This window comes from Callithrix jacchus, chromosome 17, assembly GCF_049354715.1.
Source record: "Callithrix jacchus isolate 240 chromosome 17, calJac240_pri, whole genome shotgun sequence".
Classification (NCBI taxonomy): domain Eukaryota; kingdom Metazoa; phylum Chordata; class Mammalia; order Primates; family Cebidae; genus Callithrix; species Callithrix jacchus.
The window spans coordinates 8,128,274-8,155,993 of NC_133518.1; the positions used below are offsets into that span (position 1 = coordinate 8,128,274).

At 44.4% G+C, this 27,720-nt stretch overlaps 1 pseudogene across 1 annotated transcript in view; it reads right to left on the minus strand.

Moving 5' to 3' along the window:
* LOC144580054 (DNA mismatch repair protein Mlh3-like) overlaps window positions 1-27,720 on the minus strand; it is a 52,588-nt pseudogene that overhangs the window by 24,494 nt on the left and 374 nt on the right. Inside the window, exon 2 of the transcript XR_013528930.1 lies at window positions 21,863-21,931. The product of XR_013528930.1 is annotated as a DNA mismatch repair protein Mlh3-like (transcript). The remainder of the gene's footprint in view (window positions 1-21,862; window positions 21,932-27,720) is intronic.

Sequence of the window (27,720 nt, forward strand, 5' to 3'; positions counted from 1 at the left end):
CAAAACCAGCCTGGGAAACATGGTGAAACCCCACCTCTACCAGAAATACAAAATACAAAAATTAGCCAGGCATGGTGGTGCTTGTGTGTATTCCCAGCTACTTGAGAGGCTGAGGCAGAAGAATCACTTGAACCTGAGAGGCAGAGGTTTCAGTGAGCCAAGATCATGCCACTGCACTCCAGCCTGCATAACAGAGAAATAGTCCATCTTAAAAAAAAAACTAAGAAGTTACTGATATCTTAAGCTGCTAGATCAAACTTAACCTGAAGCCTCACCAGTAACCCTAAACTTCTCAGTTTTGTAAGCTCATAAATTCTCCATTGTTCAAGCCAGCATGAGTTGAGTTTTTGGTTATTTACCACCAAAAGTGTCTAACTGATAGATACCATGAGGCTGAAATAAAATTATGTTTCTCCAAAGACTGAAGAACTAGAAGGAAAATTAGTAATGGCAGGAAGAATAGACTACCATGGATTGGCTGGAGGAAAGTTCCAGATGCAAATTATTGACAACAGTGATTCAACTCTGAGAGCCACAATGCAGATTATTGAGCTTGAGTTATGTGCAATAAAGAATTCAATTTAATGCTGTCCCAATAGAAAGGTGACTTATGACCCATTGCTTGAGACCTAGTCTGTTGCAAACAGTACTTTAGGAATTTAAGAAATAACAAAAAGCTTTGGAGAACATATTTGTGAGTATAACTCAAACATGATCTAGGAACTGGATCACTCATACATTCCTGGTGGGAATGGTAAAGTGGAGCAGCCATTCTGAAATACAGTTCGGTAGTTTCCTGTAAAATGAAAGATGCAACTCCTAGTCAGCCCAGAAAGGTATGCCTGGATATTTACTCCAGAGAAATGGAAACTTGTGTCCGTGCAATAACAGTTATTTGCTTTGCAAATGTTTACAGCAACTTTATTTGTAATAGCAAAAACTAGAAAACCCAGTTGTACCTTCAAAGGTGCATGGTTACACAAATTCTGGCAAATATATACCATCAAATAGGAATGAACTATTGACATATGCAACAACTTGTATGAATATCCAGAGAATTATGCTGAGTGAAAAATGCCTATCCCAAAAGGTTATATACTACTTCATCATATATATATGATATATATATGTGTATATATATATGTATATATATGATATATACATATATATATTATATATAAACCTCTGAGCATCTGAAGTAAGACACAGTCACATCTTGGGGACCTCTCTGCAGGTGAACTGCAGGGCCCCAGCCTCGTGCTGCCCTGGTCACCACATGATCCACTGTGGCTAAACCCTTCCAGGTCAGCCAGGTGGTGATGGTCCGTGAGCCACTAGAAAAGCAGGCTGATAGGGAAGACCCTTGGCCTCTCATCTAAGAGGAGAGAAACCTAAAGCCTGTTTTACAATCTGTGAAAAAGTAGCTTGGCCCACTCTGGCTTAGGTAAGTGGCTGTGGCTTCATTATTTTAACCAGCACAAGGCTGGGGTCCTGCAGTTCACCTGCCAGAGAGGTCCCCAAGATGTGACTGTGTCTTACTGTACATGCTCAGAGGTCTTTTGTCATAGGGGAAGGTGAGCAATGCTGAAATCACCCCCCATCTTAAGCATCTTAAGTAATTACTTTCTGGAGTATTCAGGTGTAAATCAACAAAAAAACGAAATGTGAAAAGAAAAAAAGAAAGAAATAGAGAAAAAGAAAGGAAGGAAGGAAGGAAAGAAGGAAGGAAGGAAGGAAGGAAGGAAGGAAGGAAGGAAGGAAGGAAAGAAAGGAAGGGAAGGAAGGAAGGGAGGACAGGACGGGGAGGGAGGAAGGGATGGAGGGAGGGAGACAGACAAACACTGGGTACCCTTTACCCAGTTTCCCCTAATAATAACATCTTGCAAAAACTATGGTACTATATCACATCCAGAATATTGACATTATGTATTAGGCCATTTTCACACTGCTATAAAGATGCTACCTGAGACTGGGTGATTTATAAGGGAAAGAAGTTTAATTGACTCGCAGTTCTGCATGGTTGGGGAGACCTCAGGAAATTTACAATCATGACAGAAAGGAAAGCAGTCACCACTTAGATGGCAGCAGGAGAGAGAGATAGCAAAATAAGACAGAGGAACTTCCAAATATTTAAAAAAGCATCAGATCTTGTGAGAACTCACTCACTATCATGAGAATAGCATGGAGGAATTGCTGCCACAGTCCAGTCCAATCACTTCCCACCAGGTCTCTCTCTCAATACCTGGGGATTACAATTCAAGATAAGATTTCACTGGGGACACAAAGCCTAGCCAGATCACACTGATACAGAGGAGATAGAAAACACTCCACCATACCAGAAGATCCCTTGTGTTGCCCTTTCTTTTTTTTTTTTTTTTTTTTTTTGAGACAGAGTTTCACTCTTGTTACCCAGGCTGGAGTGCAATGGCGCGATCTCGGCTCACCGCAACCTCCGTCTCCTGGGTTCAGGCAATTCTCCTGCCTCAGCCTCCTGAATAGCTGGGATTACAGGCACGCGCCACCATGCCCAGCTAATTTTTTGTATTTTTAGTAGAGACGGGTTTCACCATGTTGACCAGGATGGTCTCGATCTCTTGACCTCGTGATCCACCCGTCTCGGCCTCCCAAAGTGCTGGGATTACAGGCTTGAGCCACCGTGCCCGGCCTGTGTTGCCCTTTCAACAGCCACATTCACTCCTCTCCTTTCCTTAAACTCTGGCAACAACTAATCTGCTATCTATTTCTATAATTTTTTTCATTTCAAGAATGTTGAAATGGAAACATACCAGCATGGGTAACAAAGTGAGACCACCTGTCTGGGGAAAAAAGAAAATTAGCCAGGCATGGTGGCACATGCCTATGACAGGTTGCTGTCATCCAGCTACTTGGGAGGCTGAGGTGGGAGGATGGCTTGAACTGGAGAGATGAAGGTTGCAATGAGTGTCTTGGGTTACAGAGTAAGACCTTGTCCAAAAAAACCAAAAACAAAAAGTGACCTCTGCTCTGAAAAAGATGCTATTGAGAGAATGAAAAATCTGCCACCCTAGCAATCAGGGGTTGGTTACCAAATGATCCTGCTGGAATGGAAACTTTAATAGTGGTGTGGCAGTGGTGGATGTCTTCCATTTTTCCCTCCTTATCTACTACTGTCCCTTCTCCAACCTGCTCTGGTCCCCAGGTAGAGGGGAGAGGAGGTCAGGGCATTTGATTCTCAGGGCTCCTCCCTAAGGGGGACACTACAATTTGGCTGTTTCCTCCACGAATCTAAGTGACTTCCCCAAGTCAGGTGACCACACGCACACCCTCAACTCTCTCCCCTTCCTTCAGGCCTGTGGATGAGGCACCTCACTCATGCTGGCACCAGGAGCTTGCACTAGCTCTTCTCCTTTGCCAATTGCTTTATAAAGGCTTCTGGCATCAACCCCATCTCAAATTATCCTAAATTGATGGGGCCATCTGTTTCCTGCTGGGCCCTAACTGATATACTAGGGAGGATGTCTTGGGCCTGGGAGGCAGAGGTTGCAGTGATCCAAGATCCTATCACTGCACTCTGGCCGGGCACAGTGGCTCATGCCTGTAATCCCAGCACTTTGGGAGGCCAAGGCGGGTGGATCACAAGGTCAAGAGATCGAGACCATCCTGGTCAACATGGTGAAACCCCGTCTCTACTAAATATACAAAAAATTAGCTGGGCATGGTGGCACGTGCCTGTAATCCCAGCTACTCGGGAGGCTGAGGCAGGAGAATTGCCTGAACCCATGAGGAGGAGGTTGCGGTGAGCCGAGATCGTGCCATTGCACTCCAGCCTGGGTAACAAGAGTGAAACTCCATCTCAAAAAAAAAAGATCTGGAGACAACAGATGCTGGAGAGGATGTGGAGGAATAGAAACACTTTTACACTGCTGGTGGGAGTGTAAATTAGTTCAACCATTGTGGAAGACAGTGTGGCAATTCCTCAAGGCCCGAGAAATAGAAATTCCATTTGACCCAGCAATCCCATTACTGGGTATATATCTAAAAAACTATAAATCATTCTACTATAAGGACACATGCACACGAATGTTCATTGCAGCACTGTTTACAATAGCAGAGACCTGAAACCAACCCAAATGCCCATCCACGATAGACTGGACAGGGAAAATGTGGCACATATACACCACGGAATATTATGCAGCAATCAAAAAGGATGAGTTTGTGTCCTTTGTAGGTACATGGATGAATCTGGAGAACATCATTCTCCGCAAACTGACACAAGAACAGAAAATGAAGTATCACATATTCTCGCTCATAGACGGGTGATGAAAAATGAGAACACATAGACACAGGGGAGGGAGTACTACACATTGGGGTCTACTGGGGGGAATATGGGAGGGACAGCGGGGGGAAGCGGGGAGGGATAGCCTGGGGAGAAATGCTAAATGTGGGTGAAGGGGAAGACAGCAGCAAAACACACTGCCATGTGTGTACCTATGCAACTATCTTGCATGATCTGCACATGTATCCCAAAACCTAAAATGCAATAAAAAAAAATCTAACTCTATGCTCCCTACAAGAAACTCACATTAGCTATAAGGAAACATAGGCTAAATACGAAAGTACAGAATAAGATTTTCCATTAAAAACATAACCAAAGAAGAGCATAGGTGTCTACACACATATCAAACAAACCTACAGAACAGAGGTCTTGGGGGAAACCTCACACATCTACAACCATCTAATCTTTAACAATCTGACAAAAACAAGCAATGGGGAAAGGATTCCCTGTTTAATAAATGGTGTTGGAAAAACTGCCTAACAATTTGAAGAAAACAGAAACCGGACCCCTTCCTAACACCTTACACTAAAATCAACTCCAGATGGATTAAAGACTTAAACATAAGACCTAACACCATAAAAACCCTAGAAGAAAACCTAGGCAAAACCACTTAGAACATAGGCATAGGCAAGGACTTCATGACCAAAACATCAAAAGCATTGGCAACAAAAGCCAAAATAGACAAATGGGACCTAATCAAACTCCAGAGTTTCTGTACAGCAAAAGAAACAATGATTAGAGTGAACCCACAACCAACAGAATGGGAAAAATTTTTTGCAATTTACCCATCTGACAAAGAGCTAATATCCAGAATCTATAAAGAACTAAAACAGATTTACAAGAAAAAAAACAAACCCATCCAAAAGTAGGAGAAGGATATGAACAGACATTTTTCAAAAGACATATATGAGGCCAAGAAGCATATTAAAAAATGCTCATCATCACAGATTATTAGAGAAATGCAAATCAAAACCATACTAACATACCACCTCATGCCAGTCAGAATGGTGATCATTAAAAAATCTGGAGACAACAGATGTTGGAGAGGATGTGGAGAAATAGAAACACTTTTACACTGTTGGTGAGAGTGTAAACTAGTTCAGCCACTGTGGAAGACAGTGTGGAGATTCCTGAAGGCCCTAGAAATAGAAATTCCATTTGACCCAGCAATTCCGTTACTGGGTATATACCCAAAGGATTATAAATCATTCTATTATAAAGACACATGCACACGTATGTTAATAGTGGCACTGTTTACAATAGCAAAGAATTGGAACCAACCCAAATGCCCATCTACGATAGACTGGACAAGGAAAATGTGGCACATGTACACCATGGAATACTATACATCCATAAAAAATGGTGAGTTCATTTCCTTGGTAGGAACATGGATAAATTTGGAAACCATCCTTCTCAGCAAACTGACAGAAGAACAGAAAATCACACACCACATATTCTTACTCATAGGCAGGTGTTAAACAATGAGAACACATGGACACAGGTAGAGGAGGATCACACACTGGGGTCTGTTGGGGGGAGGCCAAGGAAGGACAGCAGGGTGTTAGAGAGGTCAGGGAGGGATAACATGGGGAGAAATGCCAGATGTGGGTGATGGGGGGATGGAGGCAGCAAACCAGATTGCCATGTGTGTACCTACACAACAATCCTGCATGATCTGCACATGTACCCCAGAACCTAAAGTACAATTAAAAACAACAAGAAACAAAAATAGACTTTAAGTCAAAAATTGTCAACAGAGAGGTCATTATATAATTACAAAGGTTTCAATTCATCAAGTGGATATAACTATTATAATGTATATGCAGCCAACATTGAAGCACCTAAGTACATGAGGCAAATATTACCAGATTTGAAGGGAGACAGACAGCAATACAGTAATGGTAGAGGATTTCCACATCTCACTTTCAACAATATACAGGTCATCCAGACAGAAAACCATAAGGACCCAGCCAACTTTAACAACACTATAGACCAAATGAACCTATCAAATATAAACCTAACATTTTAATGAACTGCAACAGAATATATACTCTTTTCAAATGGACATAAAACAATTTCTAGGATAGATCCTATGTTAGACTACAAAATAAGCTTTAACAAATTTAAGACTGAAATAATATTAAACATCCTTTCCACTCACAATGGTATTAAATTAGAAATCAATAACAGGAGAAAAATCTGAAATTTACAAATACGTAGACATTAAACAACATACTCCTGAGTCAGAGAAGGAATCAAAAAAGAAAGTGAAAAAGCATCCTGACACAAGTGAAAATGGAAAAATGACATATCACCCTTGTGAGATGCAGTAAAAGCAGTTCTAAAAGGGAAGTTTATAGTGACAAGTGTCTACATTTAAAAAAAGAAATATTTCAAATGAACAATCTAATTTTATACCTCAAATAACTAGAAAAGAGCAACTAAATACAAAGTCAGCAGAAGTAAGAAAATAATAAAAAATGGAGCAGAAAAAAATGAAATAGAGCCTAGAATGACCACAGAAAGATCAACAAAACTAAGATTTGATTTTGGAATGGTAACACTGACAAATCTTTAGTTACATGATGGAAAAAAAGGAGAGATGACTCTCAGATAAGTATAATTATAAAGGTAAGAGAAGACATTATAACTGGTAACAAAGAAAAACAAAGCATCATAAGAGACTATAAACAATTATGCACAAATTGGATAACCTAAAAGAAATGGATAAATTCCCAGAAACATACATCCAACAATATTAAACCATGAAAAAAAATGAAACTAAGAGGAGACAAATAAAGAGTAAGGAGAAGAAATCAGTCATCAAAAACTCCTAACAAAGAAAAAGTCCAGGACATGATGGATACACTGGCAAACTCTAACGAACATTTACAGTAGAATAATTGTTAATCTTTCTCACAAGCTTCGAAAAGAAATTGAATGATAGGGAACATTTACAAACTAATTTTATAAGGTCAGCATTACCCTGCTACCAAAGGCAGACAAGTACACTACAAGAAAAGAAAATTACAGGCCAAAATTCCTGGTAAACAAAGATGCAAAAATCCACAACAAAATACTAGCAAACCTAATTCAACAGCATGTTAAAACAATTATATATTGTGATCTCTGAGATACAAATATAGTTCAATATGTACAATTTGATACGTCAATTTAACAGAATGTGGGATAAAAATATAACTATCTTAATAGTACAGAAAAAGCATTCCATGTAATTCAACATCCTCATAATTAACAAAAATCTCTCCACAGATGAAACACAGAAGGAATGCATCTCAACACTATGAAGGCTATAGATCATAAGTTTATAGACGAACATACTCAACGTTAAAAAGTTGAAAATTTTTCCTCAAAGATCAGGAACGAAACAAGGAAGCCAACTCACATCAGTTCTCAGCATTATACCCAGAAGTCATAGCCAGAGCAAGTAGGCCATAAAAAGACATATGAGGCATGCAAATCAGAAACAAAAAAAGTACAATTATCCGTTTGCAGATAACATACTCTTATATAGAGAAAACCCCAACAACTCCATCAAAAACTACTAAAACTAATAAACAAATTCAGTAAGGTTACAAGATACAAAATCAACATACAAAAATGGGTTGTGTTTCCGTATACACAATGAACTATCCACAAAGGAAATTTTTAAAAAATCCCATTTACAATTGCATCCAAACATAAAATACTAAGAAACAAATTTAACCAAGGAGTTAAAACTTCTACACATTAAAATCTATAAAACATTAGTGGAAAAAAAACCCTTAAGTTACAAATAAATGAAAAAAATATTCTGTGTGAAGCAATGCTTACTAGCTCTTATAATAAGCTGGCTGATTATTCTACTTTCAGCTTTTCCTTAAAAAAATTAAATTTCAGACACACATAAGAGAGGAAAAGTCCTCCAAATTATCTGTGTCTACTTCTGAATAAGAGTCACAAACTTTACAATTAGAACATACAGATTGAGTTCCATTAAGCTTTTCCATTAGTACACATAGATTGTTTCATTTTTCATTAAACATAGATACAGTTATTCCTAAAGCAACAACTAACTATATTAAATGCAATGTTTAAAGGGAAACATAGGAATACTCATGTTTTGAGTAGTCCTTTTCTAATTAATCAAATAGTGGTTAAATCTCCAATGCATTGTGCTCAAGTCTTAATTTACGAAGGTGACTGAGGGATAACATGGAGAGTCTGATGCCATTAGGAGATTTTTAATATTCAGAGTTGCTGAAGAAACAAGATGCACAGCATGCCACACAGGGCCTCATGGGGAAGACACTAAGGTGGTCAGGAGGCAGAAGACAAGAGCAAGAACATTTAGGCCACTGCCTTTACTGGGGGTTCTATAGGAAAGGACAGGCAGGGCAAGATTGGGTTTGGCTAGCTTGAACAATTTTAGTAGGCATTGGGCGATAGGGGTCATCCCTAGTTGCCTGGCTCATGGCACTGGGATGATTCAAGCACAGGAATATTGCCTCTTGGTATATCTGGACCAGTTATAGGAGGTTGACTAATGGTTAACTGTTAAAGAGGGACAGCTCTTCTCTCCCTAGGAAATAACCTTTCAAGGAGAGTAAAAACACTTCATTACCATAGTTGACCTAAAAGCAGCCACCAATTAAGAAAGTGTTCAAGCTCAATATTTAAGTATTTCAATTCTACTCACTTTACTGAACCCCTAACATCACATTTCACTAATCTATTAGTAGAAGCAACAATGTTAGTATAAGTAACAAAAGCATTCTCTCCTGCATAAGTTTATAACAGACTGAAATAACAGCCCAACTATAATAACTTATAATCTAAACACCATATTAAACTGTTAATCCAACTCAGGCATGTCCTTAAGAAAGATTTTAAAAAGTAAAAGGAACTCGGCAAACCTTATCCCCACCTGTTTACCAAATACATTACCTCAAGCATTACCAGTATTAGAGGCACTGCCTGCCCAGTGACACATGTTCAATGGCTGTGGTACCCTGACTGTGTAAAGGTGGCATAATCACTTGTTCCCCAAATAGGGACTTGTATTAATGGCCACACAAGGGTCTAACTGTCTCTTGCTTTTCATCAGTGAAACTGATCCATCCCTGAAGAGGCAGATATGACCAAATAAGATGAGAAGATCCTATGGAGCTTCAATTTCCTAATACAAACAACACTCAAAAAATGTACAGGGATTAACTTATCATCCATCCATTAAAAATTTTGGTTGGGGTGACCTTGGTGTACAGTAACCTCCAAACAATATAAACTAAGACCACACTAGTCTAACTAAATTAACACACATTGGCCCAGTAACTTGGTCAACGGACCAAGTTAACCCTATGGATAGGAGAAAAATCCTATTCTAGAGTTCATATCGACAATGGGGTTGACCACCTCAATGTTAGATCAGGATATCCCAATGGTGCAGCCACTATTAAAGGTTTGTTTTTCAAACGATTTAAGTACCACATGATCTGATTTCAGACCAGAGACACCCAGGTCAGTTTTTATGTATTCAATATTTCTCCCAGTATGAATGAACAAGAGAAATAGAGCCTACTTCACAAAGTGCCCTAACCCAACAGATATTATCTCAATTTAACAGTTTTCCCTGCCTGAGAACAGGGATCATTAAGATGGCAGAGCCCATGCCCACATAAGACTCAAAGCTTTATAATCAGAGGTTCAATTCCTCTTCTTAACAGCAAGTTCATGATGAACCTCCTCCTACTAAGCATTCCTGCCCTAATCAGCATTTCTAACACTCGTCAAACAAAAAATTCTAGGCTATATACAACTATGTAAAGGGCCCAACATCATAGGTCCCTATGCAATACTTCAACCATTCGCCAATAAAACTTTTCATAAAAGAATCCTTGGCCAGGCGCGGTGGCTCAAGCCTGTAATCCCAGCACTTTGGGAGGCCGAGGCAGGTGGATCACGAGGTCGGCAGATCGAGACCATCCTGGTCAACATGGTGAAACCCCGTCTCTACTAAAAATGACAAAAAATTAGCTGGGCACGGTGGCATGTGCCTGTAATACCAGCTACTCAGGAGGCTGAGGCAGGAGAATTGCCTGAACCCAGGGGGCGGAGGTTGCGGTGAGCCGAGATCGCGCCATTGCACTCCAGCCTGGGTAACAAGAGCGAAACTCCGTCTCAAAAAAAAAAAAAAAAAGAATCCTTATGACCCTCCACATCCACTATAACCCTTTACATAACCGCTCCTACCTTAGCCCTTTCCATTGCCCTCCTATGAGCTCTTCTCCCCATACCAGATCCCCCAATCCATTTCAACTTCGGCCTTCTATTTATATTAGCCACATCAAGTCTGGCCATTTATTCCATTCTATGATCCGGATGAGCACCCAATTCAAACTGTGCACCAATTGGTGCATTACAGACTGTAACCCAGACAATTTCACATGAAGTCACCCTAGCCATCATTCCATCATCAGTCCTACATTTTATATACACTCATTACAACACAAGAACATTTCTGACTTCTACCACCATGACTCCTAGCCATAATATGATTTATCTCCACATTAGCAGAAACCAACCGAGCTCCTTTCGACCTAAGAGAAGGAGAATCAGAACTCGTCTCAGGTTTCAACACTGAATATGCTGCAGGTTCATTCACTCTCCTTTATAGCGGAATACATAAATATTATAATAAATGCCTTAACTACACTATTTTTCTAGGAGCACCCCACACCATAATTTCACCAGAACTTTACACAATAAATTTAATCACCAAACCCTTCTCTTAACCACCCTATTTTTATGAATTTAAATGAATCCTCAGTTCTCCTATGACCAGCTAATACATTTATTATGAAAAAATTTTTTATCACTTACACTAGTATTATGCATATGATATATATCTCAATACCTATTCTAAACACAATACCCACCCCAAACACAAGAAATGTGTCTGGAAAAAAAGAGTTACTTTGATAAGAGTAAATTATAGAGTTTTAAATCCTCTTTTTTTAAGGCTATAGAAATTGAACCCACACCTGAGAATTCAAAACTTTCCGTGCTATGTATTATGCACTAAAGTAAGGTCAGCTAAACAAGCTTATTGGGCCCATACCCCAAAAATGTTGGTTTAATCCTTCCTGTACTAATTAACCCACTAGCCCAACTCACCATCCCCCTTGCTATCTTTACAGGAACTTTCATTACAGTATTATGCTCACACTGATTCCTCATCTGCGCAGGTTCAGAAATAAATTTATCAGCCATCATGCTGATCCTAATAAAAAACATAAGCCACCACTCCACAGAAGCAGCCACCAAAACTTCCTAACACAAGCAAGCACATCATAATTCTTAAAATAGCTATTCTTTCTAACAACATGCCCTCCGGACAATGAACAATTACCCCTCACATTAACCACCTTTCACCCATAATAATTGCTCTGGCAATAAAACAAGGAATAGCCCCCCCTTTCACTTTTGACTCCCAGAGGTAAGCCGAGAGACCCCCCAATACCTGCCATACTTCTCACATGGCAAAAACTACCTCCCATCTCATGTAACTTCAAATCTTTCCATCAATCAACACAAATAACCTCCTATTAATTTCAATTTTAACCATTATAATTGGCAGATCAGGAGGACTTAATCAAACACAACTATGTAAAATCCTAGCCTATGCTTTGATTACCCATATAGGATGAGTAATAGCAGAATTAACCTATGACCCAAACATCACCATCCTATATTTACTTATGTACTATATTCTAACAACTTCTATATCCATAATACTTAACTTAAACTTGAATACTAAAACGCTATCACTATCCCACACCCGAAATAAACTAACGTGATTAGTACCTATTATTGCAGTAATTCTATTATCCCTAGGAGGCCTACCACCATTAATAAGATTCTCTCCTAAGTGAGCAATCTAACAAGAGTTAACAAAAACAATAACCCAATTATTCCAATTACTATAGTGATAATAACTCTACTGAATCTATACTTTTACATATGCCTAATTTACTCTATTTTAATAACAATATTTCCTACATCCAACAACATAAAAATAGAACAACAATTTGAAAACATACAACCCATACTGTTCCTTCCTCCACTGATCATTTTTTTTCACTTTCCTTCTACATATAACCCTGTCAATATTAACCACAACTAAGAGCCTTCAAAGCCCTCAGGAAGTCAATTATACTTAATTTCTGTATCAATTTTATGGACTGCAAAACTTTACTCTGCATCACTTGAATGCAAATCAACTACTTTCATTAAACCAAGTCCTCCCTAGATTGATGGTACTTTAACGCACAAAAATTTAGTTGGCAGTTAAATAACTTATCAACCAGCTTCAATCTACTTCTCCTGCCATAAGAAAAAAAAGGCAGGAGAAGTCCCAGCAGGATTGAAGCTGCTGCTTTGAATTTGCAATTCAGTATGATAGTTTCTCCTCCGTACTGGTAAAAAGAGGCCTATTCCCCTTGTCTTTAGATTTACAGTCTAATGCTTCCTCAGCCATTTTACCTTTTTCTACCTATGTTCATCAACTGCTGATTATTTTCAACTAATTATAAAAATATCAGAACATTACATCTATTATTGAGTGCATGAGCAGGAATAGCAGGCACAGCCCTAAGCCTCCTAATTCCATCAGAATTAGGCCAGCCAGCAATACTAGGAGACCGCCATATCTATAATGTCGTCACCACTCACACATTTATTATAATTTTCTTCATAGTAATACCAATCATGATCGGAGGCTTCGGCAACTGACTTTTCCCTCTAGTAATCGGTGCCCTGATATAGCATTCCTTCAAATAAATAACAGAAGCTTCTGACTTCTCCCCACATCCCTTCTACTCCTACTTGTGTCCTCAGTACTAGAAGCTGGTGCTGGAACCGGCTGAACAATCTATCCTCCCCTAGCAGGAAGCCTGGCACACGCAGGAGCCTCTGTAGATTTAACTATCTTCTCACTCCACCTAGCAGGTATTTGTTCTATCCTAGGAACCATAAATTTTATTACCATAATTATTAATATAAAACCTTCAGCCATAACCCAATACCAAACACCCCTTTTTGTCTGATCCATCCTTATTACAGCAGTTACTCTACTTCTTTCTCTCCCTGTTCCAACCACTGATATTACTATATTACTAACTGTAACCTTAATAATACCTTTTTTGATCCTGCTAGTGGAGGTGACCCTATTCTATACCAACATTTATTTTGATTCTTTGGGCACCCCAAAGTCTAAATCCATATCCTACCAGGTTTTGGAATGATTTCTTTTATTGTAACATACTACACCAGCAAAAAAGAACCATCTGGGTATAGGTAGAATATGAGCCATAATATCAGTTGGTTTCCTAGGCTTTATCATATGGGATCACCACATATTCACAGTAGGAATAGATATAGATACACGAGCATACTTTTCCTCCACCACTATAAGCATCATTATCCCTACCGGAGTAAAAGTCTTTAGCTGATTGGCCACATCACACGGTGGCAACATTAAATGGTCTCCGGCAACACTCTGAGCTCTAGACTTTATGTTTCTCTCCACAGTACGTGGCTTAACAGGAATTGTATTAGCCAATTCATCATTAGACATTATTTTACATGACACACATTATATATTAGCCCATTTCCACTATGTCCTATCAATAGGGACAGTGTTTGCCATGATAGCAGGCTTAATCCACTGGCTCCCTCTATTTGCAGGCTACACACTTAAGCAAACCTATGCTAAAAATCACTTCACCATTATATTTGTAGGTGTAAACTTAACTTTCTTCCCACCACATTTTCTCAGCCTATCTGGAATACCTGGATGATACTCCAACTACCCAGATGCATCACTGCATGAGATATTATTTCATCTGCAGGCTCATTCATCTCATTAACTGCAGAGGTACTGACAGCCTTCATAGTCTGAGAAGCCTCTTTCTCAAAATGAAAGTTTTTCCCATTGAACAATTAAATAACTTAGAATGACTTTATAGCTGTCTCCATTTTTATTACACATGCAGAGAATCAGCCTATGTAAAATCTTAAACAAAAAAGGGATTCAAATCTCCAGAAACTGGTTTCAAGCCAATCCCATAAACCCTACAACCCTTTCAAGAAGATACTAGTAAAATAATTACATAAATTTGTCAAAGTTAAATTACAGAGCAAACTCTATATATCTTAATGGCCCACCCAGCCCAGCCAGGACTCCAAAATGCCACATCCCCTATTATAGAAGAAGAAATCGTTTTCCATTTGTGCACACCCTGCCCTGGTACACGGTCCTGGCCCTAACCCCATACATGGCCCTGTCACTAGCCCTGTTGCTGGTTCTGCCATGACCCTTGCCCTGTTCTGGCTTTGCCTTGGTCCTGACATTGCTCTTCCCTGGTCTTGGTCCCAGCCTTGTCCCTGCCCCTGCATTTCTCTGGCACTGGTCTGGACCCAGGTCCTGCATTGGACCTGCCCTACCTTTGTCCTGCCTTTGCTCTGTGCTATCCTGGACTGCCTCTGCCGTGTGCCAATGCTAAACTGGCCCTGCCTTGTTCTGGTCCTACCATTGCCCTCCCCAACCCTATCCTGGCCCTGAATCCTCCCTGGGCAGGCCCAAGCATTGTATTGGATCAAACCTGACTCAGCCCAGCACATTCCCTGACCCTGCCTCAGCCCTAGCACTTAGGATTCACTGTCACTCAGTCCTGGTACTACCTGGCCCTGCCTTGGTACTTGCTCTGCCCTCTCTGTGGTCTGGCTCTGGTTCTTCCCTGGCCATGGTCCTGCAATATTCTGGGGCTTGGCCGTAACCTTGTACAGGCCCTGACCCACCATGGCCCTGATCCCTTCGGTGCTCTGGCCTCACCTTCACCCTGCATTGGTCTTACACTGGTCCTTTTCTACTCTGGCTCTGCCTTGGCCCTGGCCCTGCCTTCTCCTTGAACTTTTCCTGGTCTTGCCCAGGGCTGACCCCAGGACTAATCTGTCCATGACCTAGTCCTGGTCCTGACCTCTTCCACCCTGTCCCTGCCACACACTGTGCCCTCTGCTTAGCCTAACCCTTTTCCTATTCCTGCCACTGCTATGGCCCTCCCCTGCTTTTAGCCATGCCTTGTACTACCTTAGTCCTGCTCTGGCCTGGCCCTACACTGGCTGTGTCCTGTCCTGGCTCTACCTTTGCCTTGTACTGGTCCTGTTCTGGGCCTGCCCTTACCTTGGAAACTTGCTGGCACTGCCCTCTGTCTGGCTCTATCACCAACCCAGGCTTGGCCTGGCCAATGGTGGCCCTGGCAATACCCTGGCCCCCACTGGCTGTGCCTTGGCACTGGACCCATCCTATGATTGCTTGGCCCTGGTGCTTCTTGGCCCAGGATTGTCCTTGGACCTGTCCTGGCTATGACATGGTGCTGGCCACGCACTGTCCATTCCATGGATTTGAACCCGTCCTGCCCTGGTTCTGCCCTGGCTCTACCCTTCCCTGGTCTGCCTTAGCCCTATGTATCCCAGTCCTGCCTTGGCACTGACCTTGCTGTGACCTTACTCTAGTCTTGCCAAGCTCTAGCCCTGCCTTTAGCCTGTGCAGGCTCTGGATCTGACCTAGCCCTCCTCTTGCCTTGGCCTCTCACCCTTCTCTGGCCTTGCACTTGTCCTGGCCCCTTTCTGACACCGTCTTTTTGGGGGCCCTGCTCTGTCCATATCACGACTCTGGACTTGCATGTGCCTGTCCTGTCATAGCCTGGCCCTTTTCTAGTCCTGCTCTGGCACTGGCCCTACCCTGTCTTGGCTTTGTGCTACCTATATCTGCCCTTCCCTGCCCTGGCTTTGTGCTGGTCCTGACCTCTACCTGTGCCAAGTCCTGGTCCTGCATTTTCCCTGTCCTGGCCCTCGTTTTTCCCTGATGCTGACTTTGTCCTGGTCCTGGTCTTGGACCTGTCATAACACTGGCTGTGACCCTGCCTCTCATTTCTCCCTGGCCATGACCCAGCTCAGGTCCTGTCCAGGCTCCAGCCTGACCCCAGTCCTGGTTCTGCCCTGGCTGACCCATGACTGGGCACTGCATTACCCAGTACCCTGGCCCTGACTTACCCAGGGCCTACATCCTGCCACTTGTTTTGCCATGTTCCTGACCTTCTCTTGGCCCTGGATCTGTGTGGCTCTGGGTCTTGTCCTTCTTCTGGTCCTGGCACTGCCATGGACCTGACGTTTCCCTGGCCCTTTCCTGAAGTGGCCTTTCCTTGGCCCTCTGCTTTGTTTCTGCCAGGAACCAGTCATGCCATTATCCTGTCTTACTCTGCATAGTTTGTGCTCTGGCCTTGGCTGTCCTTAGCCCTTTACTGGACCTGCCCTGACCCTGTCTAAACTTTTGCCCTGCCCTGATTTGGTGGTCTTGTCATATCCCTGGCCCTAGCCCTTTCCTTTTGCAGGCCCTGACCTTGGACCATAGGTCTGTCTTGGACCTTCCCTGCCCTTTCATTCCCTGGTCTTGCCCTCACCCTGAAATGACCCTGTACTGGTACTCTCTGCCTTGGCACAGCCTTGGCCCCGGCACTACCTTCTTCCTTACCCTGACCTTGCACTGTCATCCTCTGTTATGGCCCTGTAATGGCCCCAGAATACCCTGGCCCTGTTCCTAGTCGTACCCCAGCTATGACCCCTGCCCTGCTTTTTGGTATGCCTTGTACTATCCTAGCCCTGCCCTGTTTTGAAACTGCCCCTAACCAGGCCTTGCACTGCCCTCTCCCTGCTTTTGCTTCTTGCTGGTTCTGGTTCTGCCTTGATCTTGCCCTCCTCTTGACCCTCCATGTTTCTGCTTTCTCCTTGGCTCTGCATTTGCTGTGGCCCTGGCCCCAGCCTAGACATGGCCACAGTGTCTTAGAGCCTGACCATACATTGCTTCTGGCCTGGGTCTGACCTTGCACAATCCTAGTTCTACCCTGGTTCTGGTCTTGCCACTCTGACCTGGCCCCAGCCCTGACCTTGCCCACTGGCTCATGCTCCTATCCCTGATCCTGCCATGCTGCCGACCCTGTCATGGTCCTGCCCCAGTCTTGTCCTAGACCTGACCATGGTACTAACCCTGTCCTGGCCCTGACCTGCTTAAGGCCTTATCATGACACTGGTCTGGCCCTGGCCCTGATTTGCCTGGGCCCTAACCCAGTACACGCTCTTCTGATCCTCGCTCTGACTCTAGCCCTATCACTGTCTGGACCTAGCCCTGTTGCTGGTCCTGCCATGTCCCTGACTCTGGCCCTGAGGATCTTTCTTTGCCTTGTTCCTGACATTGCCCTTTTTCCTAGTCCTGGTCCCAGCACTGGCCCTGCCTCAGCACTTCTCTGGTTCTGGTCTGGACCCCAACCCTGCAATGGACTTGCCCTACCTTTATCCTGTGTGACTCCGGTCTTGTCCTGCCCTGTCCCGGTGGTGACTTGGCCCTGCCATGGTCTGGCCCTCCCATTGCCCTGCCTATCCCTGCCCTGGTTGTGCCCTGGACCTGTCCTGATCCTGACCCCTCCCTGTTCATGTCTTCGATCTGACCCTGACTCAGCTATGGACCTTCCCTGATCCATCCTCAGCCCTTGCACTCAGAGCTGTCATTCAGCCCTGGTACTACCTGGTCCTGCCTTGGGACTTGCCCTGCCTCATGGCCTGGTTCTGGTACTTCCCTGCCTTGCCTTGAGCTGGCCCTGGACCTATGATATTCCTGGCCCTGGCCCTGGCACTACCCTTATCTGGACCCTGATCTGCATGGCCCTGCCCCTGCAAGCTCAGACCGTGCCCTTACCCTGAAATTGTCCTGCGCTTCCCTGGCTCTGTTTTGGCTCTGGCCCTGCCTTCTTATCAGACTTGCCCTCGCCCTGCTCTATCCATGGTATAGTCTGGCCCTGCACTGCCCTCCTCTGCCCTGGCCATGCCATGTCCACAGCCCAGTGTTTTCCCTGGCCCTACTCCTAGTCCTCCCCTGCAATTTCCCTCCCCTGCATTTGGCCAGGCCATGTGCTACCTTGTTCCTGCTTTGCTCTGGTCATACCCTTAACCATACACTGGTCCTGGACCTGCCTTTGCCTTTTCCTGGTTCTGTACTGGCTCTCTCCTTGCTCTGCACCTTCCCTGGACCTGGACTTGGACTGGTCCTGTCCTTGATGCAGCCATGCCTTGTCACTGGATCTATCTTATGGCTGACTTGGTCCTGGTCTATCTTGGTCTGGTTATGGCATGGCACTGACCCTGCCTTGTTCAAGCCATGGACCTGACCATGCCCTGGCGATTGTGTAGCTTTTCTCTTCACTGGATCTGCCTTAACCCTGTGCTATCCTAGTCCTGCCTTAGCTTTGACCTTGCCCTGGCCCTACTCTGGCCTGCTGTGGCTCTCCCTTTCCTTTGCCTTGACTGGTCCTGACTCTGGTTCTCACATGGCCCTGTCCTTGCCTTGGCTCCCCTGTGGCTCTGCCTTTTCCTTGGTCCTTCAGTGGCCTTGCTCTTGTCCTGGCTCCTTTCTGGCCCTGCCTTCTTGTGGGCCCTGCCTGGTCCATGTCCTCAGCATGGCCTTCTGTGGCCACACTCTGACATCCTCTTGCTGCATTCTTGCTCTACACTGGCCCTATCCTGCCTTTGCTCTGCACTACCCTATCCCTGCCCTACCTTGCCCTGGTCCTGAACCTACCCTTGCCCAGGCCCTGGCCCTGCCATGTTCCTGGCTGGTTCTGGTCCTGCCCTGTTTCTGCTCAGTCCTGGCCCTCATGTTGGTCCTTTCATGTCCCTGGCTCTTACCCTGCCCCTGAATTTTTCCTGGCCATGACCCAACCCTCTTCCTGTCCTTGCACTGGCCCTGCCACAGTTCTGGTCCTGCCCTAGCACAGTCCTGACTGTGCACTGCCATTTTCCTTGCCCTGCACTGCCAATACGAGGGTGCTAACCCAGCTCTGGTTCTGTCATGGCCCTCACTTGGCCATGATCCTGATCTTACCCATTCCTCCAGCCATCCTCCTGTCATACTCTATCCTGGCCCTGTACTGGCCACAACATACCCTGACCCAGTGTTTGCCCTTGCCCTGATCCTCATCCTTCCCCTACTATGGTCCTACCCTACTTTAGGCCAGGCCCTGTGCTCCCTTAGATCTACTCTGCCCTAGCCATACCCTACCCTGGCCCTACATTTGGTTTCTCCTGGTCGTGGTTCTGCCCTAGATCTGCCCTTGCCCTGGACCCTAACTGGTCATGACCTGATCTGCCCTGTCCCTCACCCAAACTTGACTTCTCCCTAAACTGGCCCTGGCAACGTACTTGCCCTGCAATTGCTGTGCCTTGGCACTGGACTCACCCTATGTCTGCTTTGACCCTGGCCCCTCCTTGGCTCTGCATTTACCTGCCCTGCCCATAGCAATGTGCTGACACTGCCCATGCCATTGAATTGACCCTGACCTGGTCCTGTCATTCTCTGGTTCTGCCCTGACACTATCCTTGTCTTGGTCCTGTGCTATTTTAGTCCTAACTTGTCCCTAACCTTGCCCTAGCCCTACCCTGGCTTGATGTGTCTCTCTCTACTCTGGTCTTGCTCAGTCCTGACCCTGCCTTTGGCCTCCTCTGACTCAGGTTCTGAACTGGCCGTTCTTGCCTTCAACCCTCCCTGGCTTGCTTTTTCTCTGGCACTTCTTTGGCCTTTTCCTTGTTCTTGGTCTTCCCTGTCCCTGCCCCTGCTCTGATTCCTATCTGCCCTGCCCTTTCTTTGTCCCTATACTACACTGGCCCTAGCAGACCCTACCCCTTCCCTGGACCTGGGCTGGCCATGCCTTCACTATGACCCTGCCTTTTGTCCTGACCTTGGTCCTGACATGACCCCAGGCTTGCCAGTGCTCATGATCCTTGTCCTGTTCGAGCTGTAACCTGTACTTGGATGTGTCATGAGCCTGATTTGTCCCATCCTTGCCTTGACCCTTCCCTGCCCTGTCTCCACCACATCCTTGCCTGTTCTGCTCTTTCCCAAGACTGACCTGGCCATGCCATGGTCCAGTAGTGTCATTGCCCTGGCCTATCCTACCATGGTTGTGCCCTGGACCTCATCCCTGCTGGACCTGTCCTCACCCTACCTTGAATTTTTCTCTACTCTGTATGGACTGGCTCTGTATCTGCCCTACCATGGTCCTTCCCTGTCCCTGCCATATCCCTGACCATAACCCTGCTCTTATCCAGGCCTTACCCTGACCCTTCCCTGGTCCATACCAAGGACCTGGTCCTGCTCTGTACTGGTATAGCCCTTGTCTTGACCCACCCTTCCCTGCTGTGCCCCGGCTGTGTCTTCACCCTGCCCTAGCCCTGCCCTTGGCCTACTCTGGCTTAGACCCTGACCTGGCCCTACCTTGGCCCTTAACCTAGCTTTGACTAGGCCCTGCACTGGACCTGGCCCTAGCCCAGACCTGGTCCTACACTTTGCCTTGCAATAGCCCTGAATCTGCCATGGTCCTGAACTGGACTTGGAGGTATCCTGGCCCTGAATTGACCTGGCCCAGCCTTGGCTTGTCCCTACTTTGGCCCTACCATCGTCTTTCCCTGTTCTGCCCTGTCTTGGCACTGAAATGACACTGCAACATCCCAGTTGTACCAATGCCCTGACCTACCCTGCCTTGCCCGTGCCCTGGCCCTGGTCCCACACTTGATTTTCACTGTCCTTTCCTCAGCCCTGGCCCTACCTTAGCATTGTCCCTGCCTTCTCTATGAACCAGCTCTGGCCATGCCCTGCCACAACCTTGCCTTGTCACAGTCCTGGCCCTTCCCCTACCCTGGTCCTGATCCTTAACCTACTCAGGCCCTTCCTTGGACTTGCCCCTCTGTTATGGCCCCTCCCTGGCAATAACCTAGCTCCTGGTCCTGGTCCTGCCCTGCTTGAGGCCTTACCCTGGTTCTTCCCTGGTCCTGATCCTGTCTGACCCTGAAATGTCTGGCATTACCCTGGCCTTGCACTGCTCTGGGCCTGACTCTGGCACTGTTACTTCCCTAGCCACAGCCAAGTTGCTGGTGATGCTATGGCCCCGACCCTGTCCCCAGACCCTGGTCATGCCATGAAACTGCCCTATCCTTGCCCCTGTCCTGTCCCTACCCTGGCCATTTCCCATCCTTCCTTAGTCTTGGTATCATCCTGGTCCTGCCTCTGCCTTGGCCCTACCCTAGGTTTGACCCTACCCTGGCCATCACTCAAGAGTTGGCTGGGCCCTGTCATGGACCTGACCACAGCACAGACCCAGCACTTTGGGATGCCAATGCAGACGGATCACTTGAGGTCACAAATTCATGACCAGCCTGATCAATGCTGTGAAACTCTATCTTTACTGAAAATATAAAGTGTAGCTGGGTGTAGTGGCAGGCACCTGTAATCCCAGCTACTCAGGAGGCTAGCACAAGAAAAGTGCTTGAACCTGGGAGGTGGAGGTTGCAGTGAGCCCAGATTTTAACGAACAAAATAGCTCCAGGTTTCTAAAGCTGAGTGTTCTGAGCAGTAAGCTTTGAATCCTAAAAAAATTTACTTACCAGAACATTCTTCAGTGATGTCCAAAAAGTGAAGTGTGTCTGCTCTGCAGAGATCAGTCAGGAGTAGTCAAGAAGCAGGTAGCTTGTTAACTCTGCCACACCAGAAATGACGCTCAGCAGGGCTTAGCAACAGCAGTCTCCCCTCTGAACTCACAAGGTAAAGTCTAGGAGGAAACAAGAGGGGAGTTAGCCATGTTACAGAGGAACTCCTGAGGTTGGGAGGCCCCACAGGAAGGAAAATTCCAGGGAGACAGAAGCTTCTGACCAGTGTTCTCAAGTGGATTGTAATTAAAAAGTAGCTTTGGCAGCCATCCCAGAGCAAGCTCATGAGAGATGGGGTGACACAGCTGCCTGGCAGTTCTGGAGTTAAGCCCAGCCCTGGAGAAGCTGAAGTCCAGGGTGCCACCTGCATCTGCATGGCTGGAATCAACTCCATCACTTATTCTCCTCTTCCCTCCAAACTGTCACTGTAAGATCCTGCTCTGCCACTTACTAGCTGTGTGACCTTAGGCAAGTTACTTAATGTTTCTGAGCCTCAGTAAATGGCAGCTAATATTATTGTTTATTGTTATCAAAAATGGTTACATTTTTATAGGGTCACACATGGCCATTATCAGTTAGCACTGGGAAAGGCAAACATTTCTTCTGACGCATTAGATGATAAATATTTAGACACTGTAAGCCAACAAGCATTACATATATACATGTATATAGTTCATACATACACAGCTACAAATACTCAAACACGGGCTCTTTCGCCAATGGCAATGACTTTCTGGCCAAGACTGGATTGATCAGTGGTCCTTCTCATGCGACATTTTCATGTGAAGTGTCAAAGGCTGCTGCCTTCTCTGTCCTGTCATTACACAACACTGAGTGAGCCCACTCTGGCCCCACTCCTGAAACCTCAGGACTGGGATCAGGAAGTAAGAGGCCAGGGGCCTCTCTTGCCCTGAAGTTCTAGCTACAGCCCCAGCTCTGGGCTCACCCAGGGTTTGTGTTTGTGCACTCCCAGGCCAGTGTGGGTTACACTGTGCCCCCCGCTTAGAACACCTGGGGATGCCGAAATGAACCAAATGTGTCAGTGGCCAGATGAAAGGCAACAGCTAGTGTGGCCACTTGCTCAGGACGCTCCTGCATCCCTGGGCCAGTGTGGATAGAATGATAGAAAGATAAGAAACCTGAATAGACCAGTTATGGGTAATGCAATTTACGTAGTAATGAAAAGTCTCCTGTCAAAGAAAAACACAAGAATCATGGTTTTACTGATGAATTCAATGAAACATTTTTAAAAGAGCTAATACCAATTTTATTCAAAATATTTCCCCAAAAATGAAGAGGAAGGAATATGTCCAAACTTCTTTTATGAGGCCAGCACTATTCTGGTACAAAAATCAGACCAAAACAAGACACAAAAAAGAAAAACGCAAATAAACCTGATTAACACAGATACAAAAAATCCTCAACAAAATACATGAAAACTGCATTTGACAAGACAAAGGATCATCTGCCATGATGAAGTGGGATTCATCTGAGAAATAGGAGGATGATTCAATAAACACAGATACATAAATATGCTACATCACATTCAGCAAATCAAGAAAACCATATAATCATTTCAGTAGATGCTGAAAAATGTAAAATTCAACATTCCTTCATAATAAAAATTCAAAAAAGCTATTTTATTACTGCTGCCACCAACAAAAGATACCTAGGGATAACCAGAAAGTTGGAAGATCCCACAACAAAAGCTATAAATCAGATGAAAGTATTAAAGCATGCACATGTAAATGGAAATATATCCCACGTCCAAGCACTATGAAGAATGTTAAAATATACATTACCCAGTGAGATCTACAGAATCAATGCAATCCATGTGAAATTACAAAAGATATTCTTCATAGAAATAGAAACAAAAGCATCCTAAAATTCACAGACATCCAAAATACTTCAGATAGACAAAAGAATTATGAATATAAAGAAAAAAGCTAGAAGCATCAAAATACGTGATTTCAAAATATATTACAAATCTATAGTAACAAATACAGCATAATACTGGCCAAAAAAGGTGCAAGTGAGAGACAGAGAGAGACAGGCAGACATAGAAGAATGACAGACAGACATACACAAATGAAACAGAATAGAGAACTCAGAAGTAAATTCATGCCTTTACTGGAAACTCATTTTTAACAAAGGCACCAAGAACACACCTTCGGAAAAGACAATCTCTTCAATAAATTGCTAGGAAAACACAACACCCACATGTACAAGGACAAATCTAGAACGTTATCTTACCAAATACAAAAACCTACTCAAAATAAAGATTTAAATGTAGGATCTGAAACTATGAAACTACTAGAGAAGAAAACAGCTTAAGTGCTTCATGAAATTAATTAGGACAAGGGATTTTCAAATAGACATCAAAAGCACAAGCAACAAAAGCAAAAAGAACCGAATGCAATTACATTCAAATTAGAAACTTCGAAGTAGAGGGAGCAATCAGTAGAATGAGGAAACAAACCAGAATGTGGAAGTATCTGCAAACTATGCATCAGGAAAGGGGTTAATACACAAAACATAAAGAACTCAAACTACTGAGTTTGAGTTCCTAATACCTATTGTCCTTCTAGTATTTGCTGTATGTGAAGCTGCAGTAGGTGTAGCCCTACTAGTCACAATTTCCAACACATACGGCCTAAGCCATGTGCAGAACTTAAACTACAGGTGCACACCACCACACCTGGCTAATTGTCAAATTTATTGTAGAGGTGGGATCTCACTATGTTACACAGGCTGATCTCAACCTCCTGGGCTCAAGCAATCCTTCAGCCTTACCCTTCCAAAGTGCTGAGATTACAGATGTGAGCCATTACACCCAGCCATTTCACCATTTCACTAATCTTTAGACTAATTAAATTCATTTCCAAAAAAATACATGTTTATTGTAAAAACAAATTAAGCAATGTGGAAAGATGTAAAACCAAAATCTTTTTCCTTCTTCTCTTCATCTTATGCCCTGGGTATGAACTCTGCTAATATTTGGTTTGTCTTTCTCACATCCTCTATCTCTTATATAGCTGGGATAATATGTGAGGGTTCACCAATTATGGTTTCCCCATCCCACACTCCCTTTTCTCTGGATTCCTCCTCCAATTACCATTTTGGGGAATAGATGCAAGATATCCATTGTTTAGGGAAGCTGTCACAGTGGAATCAGTGAAGAAATATGCCAAATTCTTGAGTTTTAAGACAAGAGTTCTCAACTCAGACATAAGATCCAAAAATTGAACAAATAGTATATTGGCTCAATCAGTTTTTTTCACACTCTTCCCAACCCCAGACTAGATAAAGCTGAGTTGAGGGAAGAGGTGAAATGTGGCGGAAGTAATGATAAAAGCAGTCATGGTCTCCAAGAAGGGATATCCCTGTATCCTACTTAGGGGTTAGATGTAAAGAAGTATGAGAGCCTATTATTGAATTCTCCAGATAAAGTTTGGGGATGCAGGTGCAGAAGTGGCAGTGACACACTTCCACCTGGAGGTCTGGGGAGCAGACACCTCTCCCTGAGACTGAGATATAAAGTATATCGCCAAGCCTAGGAGCCAGGCTAAGAAAAAAGAACAATTCTTAATTAACTAAGCTTAAATGTAAAATGCCTGAATTTACCAAGAAATGACCATGACTAATTTTCTGCCACTATGAGAATTGGAGATTCCAAAGAAAGGTAAAATTGTATAATGGAACAATAAAAAAAGTTATATTCTGTACACCCTAAAAAATAATTTAAAAATATAAAAAAATTATCCCCAAAATTTGGGATATCATACTACTACCAGTAACATAACTTTTAAAAAATAACAATCTAAATCAACACAGACACCCATAGCTTATTTATTAGCCTCTTTGCACTATTACGCTTTTGCCAACCCAACAACCCACGCAGCCTCTCACTGACTTTCCTTTCAGACCCATTAACATCCCCTCTTCTAATTTTAACAGCTGATTACTACCCCTTATAATTCTAGCTACTCAACATCACGTAGCCACTGATTCTTTCCCACAAAAAGCTCTATATTTCCACACTAATTCTTCTACAAATTTTTCTAATTATAGCATTCACAGCCACAGACCTAATTATATTTTATATTCTATTTGAAGCTACATTAATACCCATTCTAATCATCACTACCCACTGAGGGTATCAGCCAGAATGTCTTAATGGAAGCTCATATTTCTTATTTTATGCACTAGGAGGATCCCTCCCCTTACTTATTACATTCTTTTATACCCAAAACATCTCATCATCACTAAATATACTAAATAACAACAAATATAACCCAAGAATTATTATCTTCTTGAACTAAGAATACCACATTGTTGTCATATATGATGGCTTCTATAGTCAAAATAGTTCTATACAGACTTCACCCATGACTTCCCAAAGGCAATGTAGAAGCCCCTATCGCTGGCTCAATAGTACTTGCGGCAGTATTACTAAAATTAGGGGGCTATAGCAAAATACGAATCACCCCGACCCCTCTTTATCCCTGCATTGTCCCTGGACCTTCCCTGGCTATGGTACGGAGCTGACCCTGCTCTGTTTATGCCATAGACCTGACCCTGATCTGGCCCTGCCATACCGTGGTTCGAACCTGGCGATGTCCAGGCTCTGCCCTTCCCAGGACCTGCCTTTGCCTCGTGCTATCCTAGTCCTGCCTCAGCCATGGCCTTTTCCCTGTCCCTGCCCATCCGTTGCCTTCACCATTCCGTGGCCCTGCCTTTTTCTTGGCCATTCTCTGCCCTTGCCCTTGTCATGGCCCTTTTCTGGCCCTGACTTTTTGTGGGTCCTCTACTGTCCATTTCCCAACCCTGGCATTCCCTGTCCCCACCCTGCCATCCCTGGGCACTGTCTTTGCTTTATACTGATTTTGCCTTCTCTTGGCTCTGCACTACCCTAGTTCTGCCCTGACCTGGTCCCCAGTTCATCCTGACCTTATCCTGTGCCAAGCCCTGGTACTGCCACGTTCCTGCCTTGGCCTTGATTCTGCACTGCTTTTGTCCCTAGCCTTGGTCCTATTATGTTCCTGGCTGTGACCCTGTCCCTGGTTTTTCCCTGACCATGACCCACCCAGGTCCTGCCCTAGCGCAGTCAACTGGGCACTGTACTCTCCAGTGCCCTGCCCTACAATTCCCATGCCAGGGTGCTGCTCTAACCCTAATACTGTTTGGGCCCTGACTTGCCCATGGCCCTCACCCTGCCATAGCCCTGACTCTGACTTGGCCTGGTCCTGCCCTTTCATTCATTCATGCCTGTCATTCTTACTTTGCTTCTGGCCCTGCCCTGGACACTACCTGCCCTAGCCTTTCCTTGTCTCTCTGCTATGCTGGCCCTGCCATTTCCTGGTTCTGCCTGGGCCCTGCCCTTCTCTGACCCTACCTTGGTCCTGTGCTATCCTAGTCTTGCCTCAACCCTGACATTGCCCTTAGCCTATCCTAGCCTGACATGGGCCTCCGTACACTGGCCATATCCAGCCCTGGTCTTACACTACCCTGGCTGTAATTCTTACCTGGCCCTGCCCTTGTCTTAGCCCCTCCCTGACACTGCCTTGTTGTGGGCCCTGCTGTCCATGTACCAGCCCTGGGTATCTCTGTCGCTGCCCTGCCATACCCTTACACTGTCCTCACCCTACACTGTCTGCCTTGCTTTGCTTCTGTGCTACCTTAGCCCTGGCTTGCCTAGGCCCTAAGCTTGTCTAACCTTACCTTTTCTCAAGGCCCGACCCTGCCATGTCCCTGGCATTGCTCTGGTTTTTCCCCATATCTGGACCTCTCCTGGCCCTGTCATGTCCCTAGCTGTG